At 37.0% G+C, this 18,851-nt stretch overlaps 1 protein-coding gene across 3 annotated transcripts in view; it reads right to left on the bottom strand.

The window, feature by feature from the left end:
- Positions 1–18,851, bottom strand: part of ADAMTS20 (ADAM metallopeptidase with thrombospondin type 1 motif 20) — a 180,211-nt gene that overhangs the window by 136,953 nt on the left and 24,407 nt on the right. The gene's annotated exons all lie outside the window — the stretch shown is intronic.

The following is an 18,851-nucleotide window of genomic DNA, read 5'->3' as shown; positions in this document are numbered from 1 at the left end:
AGTTCCTGAGTTTGGACCCTACAGTGGGTTTGCTGGTGTTACTGCAGAGCAATCCCCTGTGCCCCTCTCTCTACTCATTCCCCACTTATCTTAATCTCTCAAAAATAAAACTTTTTAGGAATGAAAAAATGTAACAAATTATTCAATGTTAATTACAGATGCCATGTGTAAGTCCTTTATTCTTCTGTATTTTTTTCTGACAACTGTTTGCACGTATTTAACAGAAAAGTGGACCAAAGGAATCAGGTAAGAAGAAATCCAAGGTCCCAGATACTTGATAAACCGAATACCAAAACTATTCAGACTCAGTTGTACTATATGAATTAGACAGAAATATAAGAGTGTGACAACAATAATTTCATTTTAAATAAGCAGTAATCTTATGGTTGTAAGTAACCAAATTCCTTAAGCATGGTTTCCACATGTCAACTTTTTCTATTTCTTAAAACCATCCTGCCCTTTGATATTACTGTGCACTTATGTTTTGAAATTTATCTCATTGGGAAATTCTGAACTTGGCAAACCGTGTATAGCCCTAAAACTTTGTCCTACCATCTTTATCCGGGGGTGACTCCACCACTAAAATATCCACTTCGTAGACCCAGATGTAACTTAATATACCAATCTCAGAGTCAATAGGAAGTAAATATACTGACTTCTTCATCAGTTTAAAATAAACACTATACCTACTCTACATCAAGGAACATTTAGAAATTGCAGAGCAAACAGAACCTTATAAAGTTTATACTCTAGTAGGAAGAGACAAGAAGTAATACATATTTAAGAATAAATTTCAGAATAACTTTAAGTGCTTCAGTAACAATTCAACTTCGAGACAAAAAGAAACGGGTTCTCCCTACCCAAACAGCTTAAGTTTAAAAAACAGCACCAAGTGTTAGAGCAACCACGCTGGAAAAACTGCTTGGCAATTTTCAAGTTTGACACATATGTACACCTACCCCCGTAATTCTACTCATTTTATATCTATGGAAAGTAGGTCAACAAAAAGACTTATGTAAGACCATGCATAGCAAGACTAGCACATATAGATCAATGGAACAGAACACAGAGGCCAGAAATAAACGCTGATGTATTTGGTCAAATGATCTTCAAGGGTGCTAAGACCACTCTATTGGTTAAAGAATGATATCCTTGACAAGAGGTGATGAGTAAATCGAGTATCACATGCAGAAGAATGAAATTAGAGCCTTGGCTTGTAAAACTCAACATCTTAAAGACCTAAAAGTAAGACCCCAAACTGTCCAAGTCCTGAGAAAGAACATGGAAGAAAAGCTTCATGATACTGGATTTCACAAGGACTGCTTGGATGGGTAGGACACCATAGCACAGATGACTAAATAGACAAATGGGACTACATCAAATTTTTAAATTGCACCAAAGGACAGACACAACAGACTGAAAAGGAAGACTACTGAATGGGAGAAAATATCTACAAATCTGTTTTCCTGAAGAGGAGAATTAGAAAGCCCATTTTGCATCTTTTTAAGGCCTTTAGTTCAAAATAATCTGTATGCTAAAGTGGCCTATCTTGGGTTAGTATATTCTACCACCCATCCCAGACCAGGTTTTCAAAAGATTAGACCATTCACATAGAGCTATTAGATCAGGACTTAGTAAACAGTCATTATTTTTGTCATTACTAGTTATGAAGAAATAATGTGTTGACAGACACATGCCCTTCAAATTAACTTTAAAAAAAAATGTGTCTAAGTGCCATGTCGTTTAGGAAAAATGGTCGGCTACTTTGTTGCTGGGTTTATAAAATTAGAGTTAAAATGCTCATCCAGAGAGTTGTGCTGTGATGCTCAAATTCTTGAGGCAGCAGCAGTGGGTGATTCTGTTTGGCAATCTCAGGGCATTGTTACACAAGCATGCGTCAAGTGGAAAACAAAGTTGTTCATTCTCATTACTTTAGGAAAGTGATTCACAAGTGTTTAACAGCTCTTAGACTCCGGTGTACCATAATCCCCTTGTTTTAAAAATATTTCTAAGTCTCATGAGAAATGTAGCCTTGGTTTTGGGGTGATGGTGATATATAACCGCAGGAGCTTTTTTTTTGGGGGGGGCGGGGGTTGGATTTTATCTTTAATTACTTAAGACAAATGGCTCTCCAAAGCTATTGAGATGTGTTTCCACTCTTCTTTAAGTCTTGATGTGCCAGGTTCTGGAGCTTTTGCTTAGCAGATGCTTTCGGGAAGCCTGAAGGGAAAGCCTGATTAGGCTCTTTCTGACTGACAGTCATATACTGGTGACATATTCACCTATTTGGCTGGCAGCAAAGTCTTCCTTTTTTTCCACTAGGTTCACTACTGGCAGCAGAATCTTGCCTAGTGATACCGGATGGTCCTAAGCACGGTGCACCACCTACTTGCAATTGTTGTTGGTAAGCCATTATGGAAGTAAAAGAACATGCTTGGATCTGTGTTTAAATTTTTTTTAATGGATCTCTTTATCAATACTTATTAGATAAACAGAAAATCTCATGAGCTTTATTTGCTAGAATAAGTCATTCTGGGATATGCTCCTTGAACTCCATTAAATGTACTGTAATCTGATTTGAAATTATCATGGGAAATTTTTTCAACATTGTTGTATTAATGAGTATCAATTTAATACATGCATGCTGTGAACCAGTGTTATAGGAACTTGATAGACTGCAATGGTTAGGACCATAGTAAGTACCATTCACTCAAACTTCCTATTTAAAAAAGCATCAGAACTATGATGAAATGCAGGATGTAAGTTTCTTGTTATATATTTGATTATTATTTATGGACTAAAAAAGGCAAGCTCCATTAACCCACTGACCTTTATTTTCTCCCCCAGATAATTACATTCTAGTGGAAATACAGGAATGGTAAGGATCATAAATACAACTCCCTGAACAAATGGGGAGATGTGTGTGTGTATACATTGTGTGTATATACAGATATATACACATACAATGTCTTTTTAAAAGACTCCTACAACTCCACAAAAAATAGCCCTATTCAAATAGGGCAAAGGATGTGAATAGACATTTCACCAAAGGCAATATATAAATGGCCAAACAACCATGTGAAGATGCTCATTATTAATTAGAAAAATTCAAATGAAAGCTACAGTGAGGTATCACTTCACACCCACTAGGATGGCTACTATAAAAAACCTAAGTGTTGGTGAGAACGTGCAGACATTGCAATCCCTGCAAACTATTGGTGGGATTATAAAAATGGTGCAACCACTACAGAAAATAAAGGTGTCTGAAAATATTACAAATAGAACTACACTAAGATCCAGCAAGTCTACTTCTGAGATGTTCAGAGAAAAAAAAATCAAAAGCAGGGTCTTCAAGAGGTATTTCTACACCCACATTCCATGCAGCATTGTTCCCAATAGCCAAAAGATGGAAGCAACCCTAATGTCCATCGATGGATAAATGAAATGTGGTATATACATACTATGGATTATTCAGCCTTAAAAAGGAAATTTTTACATGCTGAAGAACCTTGACATTATGCTAAGAAGCCAGTCACAAAAGAAAAGGCTGTATAATTTCACTTACATGAGGTGTCTAAAATAATCAAATTCATACAAAGCTGAATGGGTAGTTACACAGGGCCAGTCAATATCTCGCTGAGAAATCTCCCCAAGAGTGTCCAGCTTGGGCGCTAAGAAATCAACGATCTCCCTTGCTAGCAATAGTAGGTAAAATGGGAATATAATCCAATTAAGGAAGCACTGTGGTTTGAAGAAGTTAGACTGACGAGAGTAATTTAGAGTAGATGGCTCTATATAGGCTAAAATAATGAAACAAATGAGAACTCCAAACTGGAATGATTAAAGGCAACAACATAACAATTAATAGAAAAAATAGAATAAAAGGGGAACGAAGCTTCTGGAACAATACTACAAAATTGCATGTCTAAAGATTTAATTCTGGCTAAGTTAAAAAGGAAAAACTAGCCAGTATCAAGATCCTATGGACATTAACAGGTAATACAAGCAATTTGATGGAAACAAATTTAGAGCTGTTTTCTACAACATTCTTCGAAAAACACAACTTATCTAATATGGCCTATGAAGAATTAAAAAGCCTAAATAACCACCTAACTTTTTAAAAGTTTGTCCAAATAAAAAAGTCTAAAAATTGAGTCCTAATCAATTTTCCCCCAAATAATCCAAGTTCCAAGAGCTTCACCACTAAATACTATTAAGGATTTAAAGAAAGAACAGTACTTTTTCAAATACTGTTTAAGAATTGCAAAAAAGAAAACAACTCCAAATTCGTTTCATAAGGTTCTTAGAAGATGACAGGAAAGAGGATTTTCATGATCTTAGTTAAAATTTCAAAAAAGGAAAGGATTCCTTAGGACACAAACAATACTAAACATTATAAACTATTCATTTGAATAAATTAAGACTGAACCTGTGTTCACTAAAAACACCATTATGGGAGAAGATAGTTGCAATATAAACAAATGGCTTATATATGGGTTGTATAGTTAAACCATAATTGATAAAAACCAGTAAAATTAAGGGAGACTTGAATACTTCACAATAGACAAACTCCAAAAATATATGAACATATGAAATGCTGCCAAAATATTGATTATCATGAAAAAGCCAATTCACAATGAGACATGACTATATACCTACCCAAAAGGCTAAAATGAAAAATACTGACAAATCACAGAAATATAATGTGGAGCATCTGAATGTCTCATACTGCTAACAACACTGAAAATTGGCATATTCAGCTTAAGAAAATTTCAGTAGGGCAGAAGGAAATAACTCATAAAGCTTAATGCAAAAGGGATAGAATTTACTTTTAAATACAAAATGTAAGCGTGTATACATAGTTACTAAATATAAGCACATTAGAAGGGAGAAACACATACCCAGAACTTCCAGTTTTAAAGGGAGGAGGTAATTTCTAAGAAGAAAATCATCTTACGTAAGGGATTAGGGAAAAAAGAATTCAACCATCGATATAAAATACAATACCTAACAGACTGCTTATGATGAGTCAAGTGCATTTCTGGTAAATTTCATTATATTAACTCATTGAACAGTCCCAAAGGACATAAGTATTGTTGTTAATCCCGTATTACAGATGAAAATCTGCAACATGGAAATTGAAAAATTTATAACCACAGCTGATCATCAATGGAGCTGCAAATAAAAGGAACAAAACTAAATAGACTACTTATCATAACAGTGAACAGTTTAGATTTGCCTATCACAAACAAAAGTTTCATAGAATCAGGTTAATAAAATCAAGCCATATATTAAATAGCACATCTGGGATACAAAGTCTGGGAATCTGGCTCCAGCATCAGTGTTTTTAACCACTAAAAGATACTGTTTGACAGTGAAGGTTAAAGGGGGAAAAAATAACCATAATTTAACAAATAGTATTAGAGATCCCAAAAGTTTAATTTCTATAGCAAATGAAATAATGTTGTATACAACTTTGCCAAAATAATTGAAAAGAAATAGGATTTCATACTTCCTCACAACATAGCAGTATGAATGAATCTTTTCACTAAGTTTTGGGATTTAAAAGTGATGGCTGCCTCAAGTGAGGGAAGGCAGGTGGACACAATGGGAGGGTATGAGCGGAAGTACATGGTTTTACATGGGTTGCTCACAGTCCTGCATTTCGTGTTGATTCATATATTCATGATACATATTAAGGTTTTTTTATGTTTCTTTTTGAGAAATAGTGATCAAACACAAGTGGGGGATGGGAAGAAGGAGAGAGGGAGACACAGAATGTGAAGAAGGCTCCAGCCTCCAAGCTGTCAGCACAGAGCCCAACATAGGACTCAAACTCAAACTCTGAGATCATGACCTGAGCCTAAGTTGGATGTTTAACCAACTGAGCCACCCACGTGCCCCTATTATATTAAGTTCTTAAATAATGTACTAAACTAACAGCTATATTCAAACAATAGGACAGCTCTCACTATCATATACTATTGTTCTGGTAATGCTACCTAAAGCAGGACAAAATGAAATATACAATAGGAGTATTAGGAAGAAAGTTTTCATTGTTTTGATTTTGCAGATAAATGGCTTTTATAGCTAAAAAATCCAAGAGGCTCAATTTAAGAATTTTCAAACTAACATCCTCAACACAGAAATAACTGAATGAAATGTTTTACAGCTGTTACTGAATTAGGTCTCTGTGTTTGATATGGAAGGATGGCCATGTGTTCTTAAGTAAAAAATGTGTACGATCTTATTTTTGTAGAAATTTTCATAGAATATACAAGTACTTAGCCATAAAAATGTATATAATGAGCCAAAAGGTACTTAAGTATACAGCTTAAATTTTAACATAGGCTACATGGGATGGGGGTGATTCAAAGTGAATAGAACTACGTAATTAACATCTCAGTGTCCATTAAGTCATTACAGTAAACTTGTTTTTTGATTGTAATTTTTAGTTACATTTCTAAAAACAGCATCTGTAACTTTCACATGCTTAATGTCTAATATCATTACTTTTTGAACTTTCTAATTAAGCAGTGCAACAAATGATAAAGTGACCTTTCCAAATATCTTAAATGGGCATTCAAAGCTCATGTGTCAATTACATCATCTTTATGAAATGTTTGTCTTTATTTATGTTCCAAGTCAAATGCTAAAGTGATGTGCCATCCTTTATTAGTAACAAGTGTATTACGGCCAAAACTAGAGCAAACCAAATCCATCAAATCAGGAACATCATGCAATGGATAATCTGCCCACTAGAACTTAAGATGTTTAATTACATCTGTAAACACAACACTTAACCATATAGTGTTTTATAGAATGCATGGAGATTGTTTCACAGTTAATTTTTTAGTAGTTTATATCATGGATTATTTTCAACAATGTAATTAGGAATCCATGATTCTACTTGAACATCCTCCCGGCACTTTATATTCAAAATATACTAAATTGAGTTTTCTATCCCTATTCCCAGCTTTACTTTCATTATGAGTAATAACCTATTACATGTAACTCACACTAAACAGTACACTACCATTGAGCTCTTCTTGTCCTTTTACCTTTTTGTCTGGTCACCAAGTTTTGTCATTTCTCTTTCACAACCTTTTTCGTATTGCTCCTATTGTCCGTGTCCATGTCTCTAAACTCATTCAAGTCCTTCTTAGAATATCAGCATCATGAATGCAAAATTAGACAAGGTCTCCAAAATGGCCCCATCATCTTCCATCCCGGTCCCTCTCACTCGTCCTTCATTCATGTCCAAACAAAGTCATTTTCAGGAACATCCCTGTTAGCTCAACAAGTTACCACTGATCCACACTGCCCATAAGTCCAAGCCTTTCCCTATAGCCCACCACTAACACAATCGTCATACCACCACCAGCAAGCTATATACTCTTCAAAGACTAAGAATAAGAACACTTGTGGGTAATGTGTTATGGCCCTTGTAAGCGCTCAACAAATGTTCATGGGAAGAAGGAAAAATTAGGACAAAGGATAGAAAATTGGGAAAGAGAAGAAAGGAACACACTTCGGGACACAAGGTTTAGGAAACTAGAAATTCAGGGTATGAGTAATCCTAACTGATGTACAATAGCAATTCAAAGATGGAGAGATTACCTTTGGTTTTCCTGATAGGAAGTCAAATATTCACTCTGGTCTCTACATAGGTTAGAATGGACACAAAGGCTCCGTATTTGACCAAATGAACAAATTTTATACTTCTACAATAGCAGGAAATTGTTTTTGAAAAGGAGCATAAAATCAAAACAAGCGTATTCTGGATCATCAACATTTCAAACCACTGGTAAAACAGTCAAAAGGGCTCCCAATTCAAAGAATTGTGTGTGCCTTGAAATAGTGATCTTATCAGATATTATAAAATCTAGCATACTTCCTCAGGATTTCAACTTTTCCGGGTGATCTGTCCTATTAGGCCACGCTATTGATGTTATTAATACTAGTGTGAATTATGAATAAAGCACTTAATGAGTAATCACCATGTACTGGTACACTTCATATATGTTATCTCCTTTATTATTAATAGTTCTTTAAAGTAAATACTATTACTATCCTCATCTTATAGGTGAAGAAAGTGGTGAATGGGAAGATTAAACTACCCAGGTAACCTAGGTAATAAAATAGGATTTTAGTATTCAGTAACAGGTTTAGAAAAATCTTCAGTCCCCCATGATGTCAATTTTAGAAGTGTCTACCACCCTTACAGAATTATGACCTATAGCTTATAAAATTTATAAAGCTTTATTTCAAAGAGGTTCCCCCAGTTAATTAGAACCCCACCTACTACTAGCATTAAATATGCAACTATGGACTTGCCCGTGACTGGCTGAAACTTGAAACATAAACGAATTATTACATCACTAAGTCCTTGTTGTATCCCTGAATCAGTTTCTATTATAGTGTACATTTTAAAACAGACATCTGACACAGGTTACACACAATTTCAACAGCCACCAACTAAGTGGCATAACAAAGAAATGAATTCAGATTTCCTCAATATTCATTATTACATTTGAATTCCAGGTCACACGACTCTTCAAAAGGTCACATGTGGTAATACATGTAGAATGTTAAGAATTTAGTAACTGGGGTCACAATGGAAAATGCTGTCTCCTACAAAACTAAAAGGAACTAGCTAGTCATATTCATGAAAATATATCGTCTAGTCCTTCTTGAATTACAGAATCAGAGCTGAGCCAAGATTTGGTATACGGTCATTGATTTCTGTCGTGCACAGACCTGGGACAGACCCAGTACTGTCCTTTCACTAGGGAGGCCCTGAAAGAGAAAAAGAACACTGCAAATCCCCAAATCATTCCCATTAATCCTACATCCAGCAAGCAATTTTAGTTCCTTCTGCTACAAAGGCCGACAGGTCAAAGGGAACACAGGTCCAGCAGGTCAAGCATGAACTACCCTTTCTTCTCCTACATTCTCCAGAAGCCATCCCATGAGTTCACTCTCAAGATGTATTGGACAGGGCTCCCTAAAAAGCTGAATCAAGAATTCTTAAATAGATTAGGAGTTGAAAACAGGCACACATTCACTCCTAACTTCAAAACCTTTAGGACTGTTTTGGGTATAAAGAAATACAAACTGGCTGTCCCTTTCAAGCTTCTGGCATCCCCTCCTCTACAATTGAAGGGGATAAAAGATGGACTATGTAATCTTTGCATGTTACAAAGTCTTTTTTTCCACAACTTCAAATCCTGTCTTATCAGAAATTCTAAGCAAAGTAAGACAGATAAATTAGCTAACTGACAGTATAAAAATTTAGAGAGACAACTCTACATAGGCTAATGTGATACTCCAAACTCCTACTGTAAGGCTTCTTGGAGAGATGTTTGAAAATCTTACAAGTTAAATTTATACCCTAGTGTCTGAAAATGCAGATGAAATAGAACATTTCATTCTTTAGAGAAAAATCATTTATTCAGAACTCATATGAACACTGATCTCTAGGTAGTTTATTTTACAATTCTACTTTATTAACCTTCCTACCTTCAGATCAGCCTTCGTGGCAATCTTTTTTTTGTTTTTGTTTTTAATTTTTGAGAGTATGCACAAGGGATGGGGAAGAAAGACACGGAGGAATAGAAGAATTCCAAGTAGGCTGCCCACTATCAACATGGAGCCCTATGTGGAACTCGAACTCCAGAACTGTGAGATCATGACCTGAGTTGAAATCAAGAATCAGATGCTCAACCAACTGAGCCACCCAGGTGCTCCCATGGCCATCCATTTCTAACCTATATCCATTTTATCATTTAACACATAACCTAAAACTGTTTTCCAAACTTGAGAGGAGTGCTCCCAAACTACAAGATTTCCCACATTATTGGACAGTCTGCCTCATGCCTGTGCAATCATTCCAAAAATACTTTGAGGTCATTTTAAGTATGAAGTATTCTAATACCTCTCAAAATGCAGTTACATAAGAGTGGGAATTTAAGCCTCTCTACTTGCTCTATCAAGTACTGATATAATACTTTTTTTCCACACTATTAACTTGTTCATATTAATATTTTTAACATTTCCTACTAACTAGTTTGTCTTGAATGTTTTTTGGAAAAATTACATTACAGCTCAAAAATCTAAAAGGTCATCTAACCTTGTGCTTTAACTCATTTTTGTCTACTGCTACTCTGGTCACTGTAAGTTATTCCTCCTAGATCTGTCATTCCTGAAACAGGCCTCAAATGAAAATATTATTCTCATGTGAAAAATTCTAACTTTTGATATTTGCTTTAAAGAGTTTTTAAAAGAAATACTAAAGGTATTTTTCAAACTACTTTTAATGTTTAAAAAAAAACTTAGGTCTAATTAAAGGCAGTCACTGAATATGAAATGTTAAAATTTAAAACTCTGAAATTTTAATGGTACTTAGTATCTTTATCATGGAATTAGTTTTTATTCATATTGCTTTTGTCAGTTTTTATTAAGTCTAATTTTGGTGTGAATATGTGGGAAAAACCTAGCTTTGAAGTCACTGATAAACTGAATTCTTATTTTCAAATAGGTATCCTGTTATTTTACAGTACATCTCAGGATTTACTACATCACTTTTTAAAAGAATGTTTTTGTCGATCTTAACATCAGGATGTTAATCTAACATCAGGTACGTTTATGTATATGCAAAGAAATCTGTATACTGCAGACTAACACAATGAGGGAGTTTTATCCCTTCAGATTACTGGCTCTCTTCCAAGAAAGAAAAGCCCAAGAAAGCAGCCTTCTTGGGGTAGGTCCAAAGGTCTGGATATTCTCCACATGAAACAGTGTATCTGTCGCCTGACCTGGCAATGGGCCCAACTCGTACTCTAGCAGTAATGATCTTCACAAAGAGTGGAACACAGGCTGGGACCAGCCAAGAACATGGACCATGCTTGTGCAGTTTCCCCTGCATTTGTACTCATTTTGAGAGCAGCCCAAGCTCATGTCTCCAGGTCTTTAAGTAGGGCAGCAATAGTGAATCAGATTCTAATTGCAAACAATTAAAGTCTTTACTTCCTTTTCATGAGGAATTATCACATGGGTAAGCAGTGGAGAGCCAAAGATTAAAATTTACCTCACTAAGCATTTGCAATTAAATTGTGTTTGGTAGACCAAAGGAATACTGTAAAATGAGCTACATGGCTGATTAGCGATCTAAAACTATAGACAGATTTACATTTATTGCTCTCCACAAGTCTATGGAGTTATTTTCACTTCTTTCCTTTACCTAGTGAGTACACATGTAAGATTAACTAAACAAAAATGAGGATATCCTACAGCTCACATACCATGGTCCATCACTTTAATCATTCTCTTCAGGACCTTATCTTCTTGCTCTCTCAATGTGGCAAGGGAAAATTTACAAACCGAACAGACTCATGAAAACATTCACAGAAACTCTAAAGAAATTACCAAACCTAGTCTGGTAAAAACCTGAGGTGGACTTTCTATTTGAAAATCAATTATCTGAACAAAGGAGAAAGATACAGGGATCACCTTGGGATATGTAGATGCAAACAGTTTTGCTAAAATTCAACATCCATTCACAATAAAAATTCTCAGGCTAGGAATGTAAGGGAACTTCCCTAAGTGGATAGGTAGTAAGGGAAGACTACAGACATTGCACACATTAGAAAAGGTCGAAAGTTTTCCTTGTAAAATTGATGAGGCAAGGATTTTCATTATTGCCATTTCTAGTCAATTTTGTTCTAGAACTCCTAGCCACTGCAATAAAGGAGGGGGGGGGGAAGGCTGAAAGATTGGAAAATAAATAGCCATCCATATGATAGTTCATGTACAAATACAAAAGCATCAACAGATAAACTATTACAATATATGAGCAAGGTTGCTGAATATTAAAAATTACCTGCATTTTCATGCAGAGAAAAAAAATTTTTTAAGTTATACCATTTGCGTTAAAAAAAAATCACAATACTTCTACGAAGAGATGTAGAAGCTATTATGTGAACAACGAATTAATGGAGAAAATACCATATTGATGGGTTAGAAGACACATTATAGAGATGTCATTTCATCAAACTGATCTCTTGAACACAAAAATCAATATTTTTCCCTTTGCAGAAACCAACTGATTCCAAGATTTATATGTAAATGCAAAGGATAAACAACAAAGATAATCTTGACAAAGTCAAGGGCTGCTCCTCCACATTTCAGAACTTCAAGAGCTATAATATTTTTTTAAATATAGTATGATAGTAGCACAATGAATGGACTAAGCGAAGTCCAAAATAGACCCACATATAGCAACACTTTTTTTTTTAATGTTTATTTATTTTTGAGACAGAGAGAGACAGAGCATGAACAGGGGAGGGGCAGAGAGAGAGGGAGACACAGAATCTGAAATGGGCTCCAGGCTCTGAGCTGTCAGCACAGAGCCCGACGCGGGGCTCGAACTCACAGACCGTGAGATCATGACCTGAGCCGAAGTCGGACGCTTAACCAACAGAGCCACCCAGGCGCCCCTAGAAACACTTTTCTGAATAAGTGATGCATTTTTAAAATTCCTATGAAATATTTTCAGGGGCACCTGGGTGGCTCAGTCGGTTAAACGTCTGACTTTGGCTCAGGTCTGATCTCACTGTTCATGAGTTCGAGCCCCGCATCGGGCTCTGTGCTGCTAGCTCAGAGCCTGGAGCCTGCTTCAGATTCTGTGTCTCCCTCTCCCTCTTTCCCTCTCCCTCTCTCTCTCTGTGACCTCTCCTGCTCACACTCTGTCTCTGTCTCTCTCTCAAACATTAAATTTTTTTTTTAATTTCTATGAAATATTTCCATCAACAAAGTTTTATTTACCATTGCTTTTGATAGTTTTAAATCTCCTATTTTGGGATTTTGACAAAACAATGTTTAAAACTGACAGATTGAGCTCTTTCATTCAAATAGGTTTTTTTATTTAATGTTCTACCTCAAAGTTTAACATGTGACTTTTGTAATGACGGTTTTCACAACAGAATTAGAACCCAACAAGGCCACCTAAAAATAATTCATTTAAGTCTCTTCACAATACTTAAGTTTTGTTCATGCCAAGGCTTTTGAACCCTTTCAGTTAACACATTTGAGGTCAGCAATCATCGCTACTTTGAAAATTCAATAATCAGTTCCAAATCTTCATATTCTTTTAATTCCTAACACCGTTTAGCAAATTAATCTGTAGTATATTTTGAAAAATTCACATGGCTGGGGGCACACATTCCTGTCCTGTCTTCCTGACCTCTTCATTTTTCCTAGTTTAATCCTCACCTCTCCAAGTGCTAAACATTGGCATGCGTCACCATTCAGCTCTTGGAATTTCTCTTCCATACTCTTATCTATTCCCTACGCAATTGCAGGCAGCCTTAAAACATAGGATACTCCTAAGTTATTCCAAGTCCAGACCTCCATACCAACCTTCCCATTCATCTTCCATTGCCTACTTTCCTAGTCTCCCCCCAGATGTCTGACTGGGATCTCAAAGTCAAATTATGAACATAGGGGAAGGGAAGCAAAAATAAGATAAAAATAGAGGGAGACAAACCTTAAGAGACTCTTAAATACAGAGAACAGAGTTGCTGGTGGGGTGTTGTGTGGGAGGGATGGGCTAAGTGGGTGATGGACCTTAAGAAGGGTGCTTGTTGGAATGAGCACTGGGTGTTATAAGTGATCTATCACTAAATTCTTTTCCCAAAGTCATTATTACACTATATGAAACCAACTTGGATTTACACATAAATAAATCGGATGTTCCTTCCTAACCTGTGGTTCCCACAGCCTTACCCATTCTTGGTAAATGAAAACTCCATCCTTCATCTGCTCAGGCAAAATTAAACACACACACACGTGCACGCACACACATATTTAGGATAATCTGACCACTCCTGTCAACACTCAGCCCCTCACACCTGTCCAAAGTGCATATTGAACGTGGCTACTTCTAACTTCATGGCTACACCCTAAATTCAAGAGGTCAGCATTGCTCAACATAATGATTGCATTATCTTTCTTGCTTTGTGTCACTTGTTCTGCTAGCTTTTCTCCATGTAACTATCTGAGTGATCCCTTTAAAATCCAAGCTGATCATGTCCCTCTTCTGTTCAAAATCCTACAGTGGCTTCCAAGGTTAGTCGTAGCCAAAATACCTAATGTGATTTATAATATCCTATGTGCTGGGGTGGATTCACCATGAACCTAAAGCAGCTTAAAACTTCTAGTCTCTCGCAAAAATCCCTTTTAAGGCCTTGAGAAGAATCCTAGAGATTTTGCGTTCATAATTTTTCTATTTTTTCATAAAGCTCCCTAATTTGTTTAGTGTTCAAGCCCCACAACCTGGATCCACCCACAACTACTCGACTTAGCCTCCCACAAATACTGTGACTTCATCTCCTACTACCCTCCCTCCTTCCCTATGCTTGTACAGGCTGGTTATGGGACATATTAAACAGGCCTCAGCACCTTTGTAGTTTCCATGAAGGAGGTACTCAAATATTTTACAAATGAAGGAACAAATGAATAAACAAATCCATGTTGGGACAAGGTTGAGTGAGGCCTCAGCCTCCGGAGCTAGTAATGTGGAACAAGAACAAGAACCTCCCCTTAGCAGTCGGCTCTTTTCTTCATTTACTCATTTGGAACATGGAAAACCAGTACAGAACATGGAAAACTTACCAATGCACTCATCTTGCTCTCCTTCCTCCAGCCCACCATGAGGTAGGAAACAAAGGGCTATGTATTGACCCTACACCATATATTTTCTCTTTTCCAGATGAGTACTATGAATGGAGCCCTCTAGGGCTAGTAGTGGATATACTAAAAAGAAGTCAGAAATGTCTATTCGCCATTGCAAGATATTTTGAAGATCACAACATAAACTTTACCTTTGGCCTTTCAATTTGTACTTTTCCCATCCCCCAAATAAAATGCTGAGGAATGTGTGCCCCAAAAAGCCAAGTGAATAATCCCAATTTGCTATCATATATACATAATTACTGGATATAGAAGAGAAAGGAGTTAACCTAAAACTCTGAACAGTGCCACACTAAGAATATTACTGGTCCTTGTACATAGCCTGTGTGTTAGTTACTAATATCTCAGTCTTCTATCCATTCCACTTCTCAGCACAAGTTTAGCTGTGAATCTATTGATGCCAAAAATATCCTATATTCTATACTTCTCATCAGTTTTGGGCACCTCATTTTGTAGTGCTCAAAGTTACCTGAATTTTTCCAACACCAATCACAACTGTCCACCTGTTGGTGAACTTTCTGGTTTTCCCTACCCAGCATCTATTTATCTAACAGCCCCCAGCCTCAAATTGGGTGTCTATCCCCAAACTCCATCTATGATACAGTTGCATTGTCCTGACTCCACAAGCAGGGTGGCTGATTATAGCTCTGCTACCAGTAACAGCAACTGGTTGAGGCCAAGTCAGGTCAAACAAAATCAGACCCTATATACCAGGACCTCAGTTTGAACTATCGGGGGAGAGGACTCCCAACACCCACTGGATTGCTTTTGAGTTAAAGCCCAAATCCCTTGAAGTTTACTGATACCTTCACTAGTTTGCTCCTCCTTACCTCTCCAGCATCACATCATCTTGCCCCCTGATATCCTACACCTTAACTACTTTTAGTTACCGAAGTGGTTCAAGCACTGTCTCATCACCAGGCATTTGTACATACTGTTGCTTCCATCTGGAATACTTTTTATCCTCTCCCTTTTTTCCTGACCAATTCCTGCTCATCTTTTGGGTCTCAGATAAGGAGTTATTTTTTCCTCAAAGAAGCCTTCTCAGACAACCCCATCTGAGCTATGGTCTTTCCAGGAGGCCCCAGATCACCTTCTGAATGAACCTTGTCTTACAGACCTGAACAGAAAGGTTATTTTGGTACTAATTCCTCACTTGTTTGCACAACAGTTACTGTATTATGTAACATAGTACTACTTGCTGTGAAGAATGTAAAAGATGGAATAAAATGCTATTTTTTTTTTTACTTTAAGGAACATAAAACCTTCAAGTTAATAAGTGAGATAGCAGAGATATAGAATTCCAAGATAGTGTTAATTACATGCAGAACAATACAGCCCCTACATTGAGATATTTTATAGCTTGATATTCTAAAGACCACATTCTTAATCTTACAGAATTATAAGCAGGTAGGTACATTAGCCACATGAAAATAAGGTGCTAATTATAAAATAGCAATTTTCAGTAAAGCAAGAGTCTAAGAATGTACAATTAGTCAGAGACCTAGAAATGAAGGACTCTAATCATTTTTTCAATCACATTTTCATCTGTATAAATGAAGAGTATCTTAAGTATTTAAATCAACTCCTATTTAAAGGTATTTTTAAAAATAAATCTGAAATGTTATGGAAGTGGAACATTAAGGAGAGATTGCCTAAAGACTAAGTGACCAAATAGGAAACGAGCCAAAGGAAATTCAAGGTGGTAGATCACAGAGGAGCAAGCACTGTGAGAAGGGTCAATGGAAATGTATTCCACTTCTGCAGCAGAGGCATACATTGCTGTCTAGTAAAAACTCATAAGGACTTTACCAAGTTGCGAAGTGACTAAAAATCTTACATAGGAATTTCAAAGACAAGAAGTGCACCAACTTAAAACAAAGATGGCAAAGGTCTTAATGACAGAACAGAAAAAACAGATGTGCAATCTATTTCAAAGAAGGGTTAATAGTCTCAGACCCTCCTCAGCAGATTTAACAAACCCATGAACCAGCATAAGCAGACAGGAGTCAAAATAAATTTGAAATCCTAGCAACAAATGAGAAACTAATTTTACAAACTGAAAGGTAATCAGATCGTGACTGATTTAGTTTGACACCATTACGTTCAAGACACTGGCAGATTTTACTCTTCAGTTAAAGGTTATGATTAGGATAGCTTCTCTTATACCTTAAGATTCATAATCTCTCCTATTCATTTCCAAGGCAGCACAGAGAAGTCATTAAGGGAAAGAAACCTTACCTTCAAAATTGAGAAAGAATACATCATTTCTACCCACAATTTTTCCAATATAGCATAAATATATAATCCTGGCTTAAAGAGAAGGTTTTTAGAAACCTTTTAGGGTTTATTTTTGAGAAAAAACACTTGGGGAAGGGGCAGAGAGAGGGAGACAGAAGATGGGAAGCTGGCTCTGTGCTGTCAGCACTCAAACTTACGAGCTTATGAATGATGCAGGGCTCGAACTTATAAACCATGAGATCACCTGAGCTGAAGTCAGATGCTCCACCGCTACCCAGGTTCCCCTAGAAAAACTTACTTCTTATGAGTGGACAGGTAGTTCTTCCTAGAAAGAACTATTATTACCACACATGAAATGTAAGATTAAAGTTACCTTCCATTTTCTGTTTTCAAAATGCACTTGATCAGATTAAACACACACTCTGGTTCCCTTTTCACATCATTCACAGGATGTGGGAATTAGCCACCTCGTTAGAAATACAAGATAAGAGGGGCGCCTGGGTGGCTCAGTCGGTTGAGCGTCCGACTTCAGCTCAGGTCACGATCTCACCGACCGTGAGTTCGAGCCCCGCGTCGGGCTCTGGGCTGATGGCTCAGAGCCTGGAGCCTGCTTCCAGTTCTGTGTCTCCCTCTCTCTCTGCCCCTCCCCCGTTCATGCTCTGTCTCTCTCTGTCTCAAAAATAAATAAACGTTAAAAAAAATTTTAAAAAAAAAAAAAAAGAAATACAAGATAAGAGGCACCTGGATGGCTTAGTTGGTTAAGCATCAGCCTCATGATTTTGGCTCAGGTCATGATCTCACAGTCCTAACATCCAGCCCCACGTGGGGCTCCATGACGAGCATGGAGCCTGCTTAAGACTCTCTCCCCGAGCTCCTGCTCTGTCAGAAGAGGGAAAAAAAGAAAAGTAAGTAGTACTGGGTAAGATTTTAGAGAAAACAGGACTTCAAAGCTCTGGGACACTGCCACAGACTTAACACAAAGCATCATATGCAGCAGATTGATCCTGGTTCTTGGGATACATTATTACCCATAAATTTCATTCTGTGAAGCAGAGCACCCAACTGGCAAAACAGGTCTTTTAAGAATGCTGTCTGCGTCGAACTGTCACAGCACTTCCAGGCTTTCCCCCTCACAGAAACCATCTGTAAAAGTTCACAATGATCACAGCTTATCGTTCTTCCAAGGGTCGGGAAGAGGACCATGAAGAGCATTCTGAGAGTTTTTCATAATCCATATTAGGCAGATGTAGTGCTGAGGATTCATAATCTCAAACATCTTAAAATTTCACAATTTAGGATCTTTGTTTTGGGGATAAAATTTAACATTACTGGGACAACTGAAGAATGACCACTGAAGAAACTATTCTAAAGGGCACAAACGTTAATTAACAAAGCAAAAAGGGCGATTTGAATGGTTTGGGCAAATGATGTTATTCAAATACCAGTATTTTCTAGATACTAGGACTTTCAAAAAGTAGCACTTGCTAAGTTTCCATTATAGTATGTGTTTGATTTAGAGTTTAAACAAAAAAAAGGCTTCTTTGGGGGGGAGGGGTACAAATGGAGAGGAAGGTGGAGGAGACTGGTCGTTTCTTTTCAAGTTTATCAAAGTTTTTTAGTTCAAAATATTGGCCGCGGTCAGGGACCTTGGAAATCTTTAAGAGTCTGTAAACAGGTGGCTAACCAAACATGACAGTTTCTCCCCCACCCCCAATTGAAAAATCCTAGCTTTATGTCATAATACAAAAGATGTGGTAATACTGGTCTCAAGTTCCCTGTGCACCTTTTGCCAGAAGCACGTCCATTCCACTGCCCAATGGACACCTCAGTGTCCTACTGACACCTCACTTTACTCATTT

The sequence above is a fragment of the Neofelis nebulosa genome, chromosome 8 (genome assembly GCF_028018385.1).
Source record: "Neofelis nebulosa isolate mNeoNeb1 chromosome 8, mNeoNeb1.pri, whole genome shotgun sequence".
In the NCBI taxonomy this organism is placed as follows: domain Eukaryota; kingdom Metazoa; phylum Chordata; class Mammalia; order Carnivora; family Felidae; genus Neofelis; species Neofelis nebulosa.
This window is presented reverse-complemented; position numbering and strand designations above follow the sequence as displayed.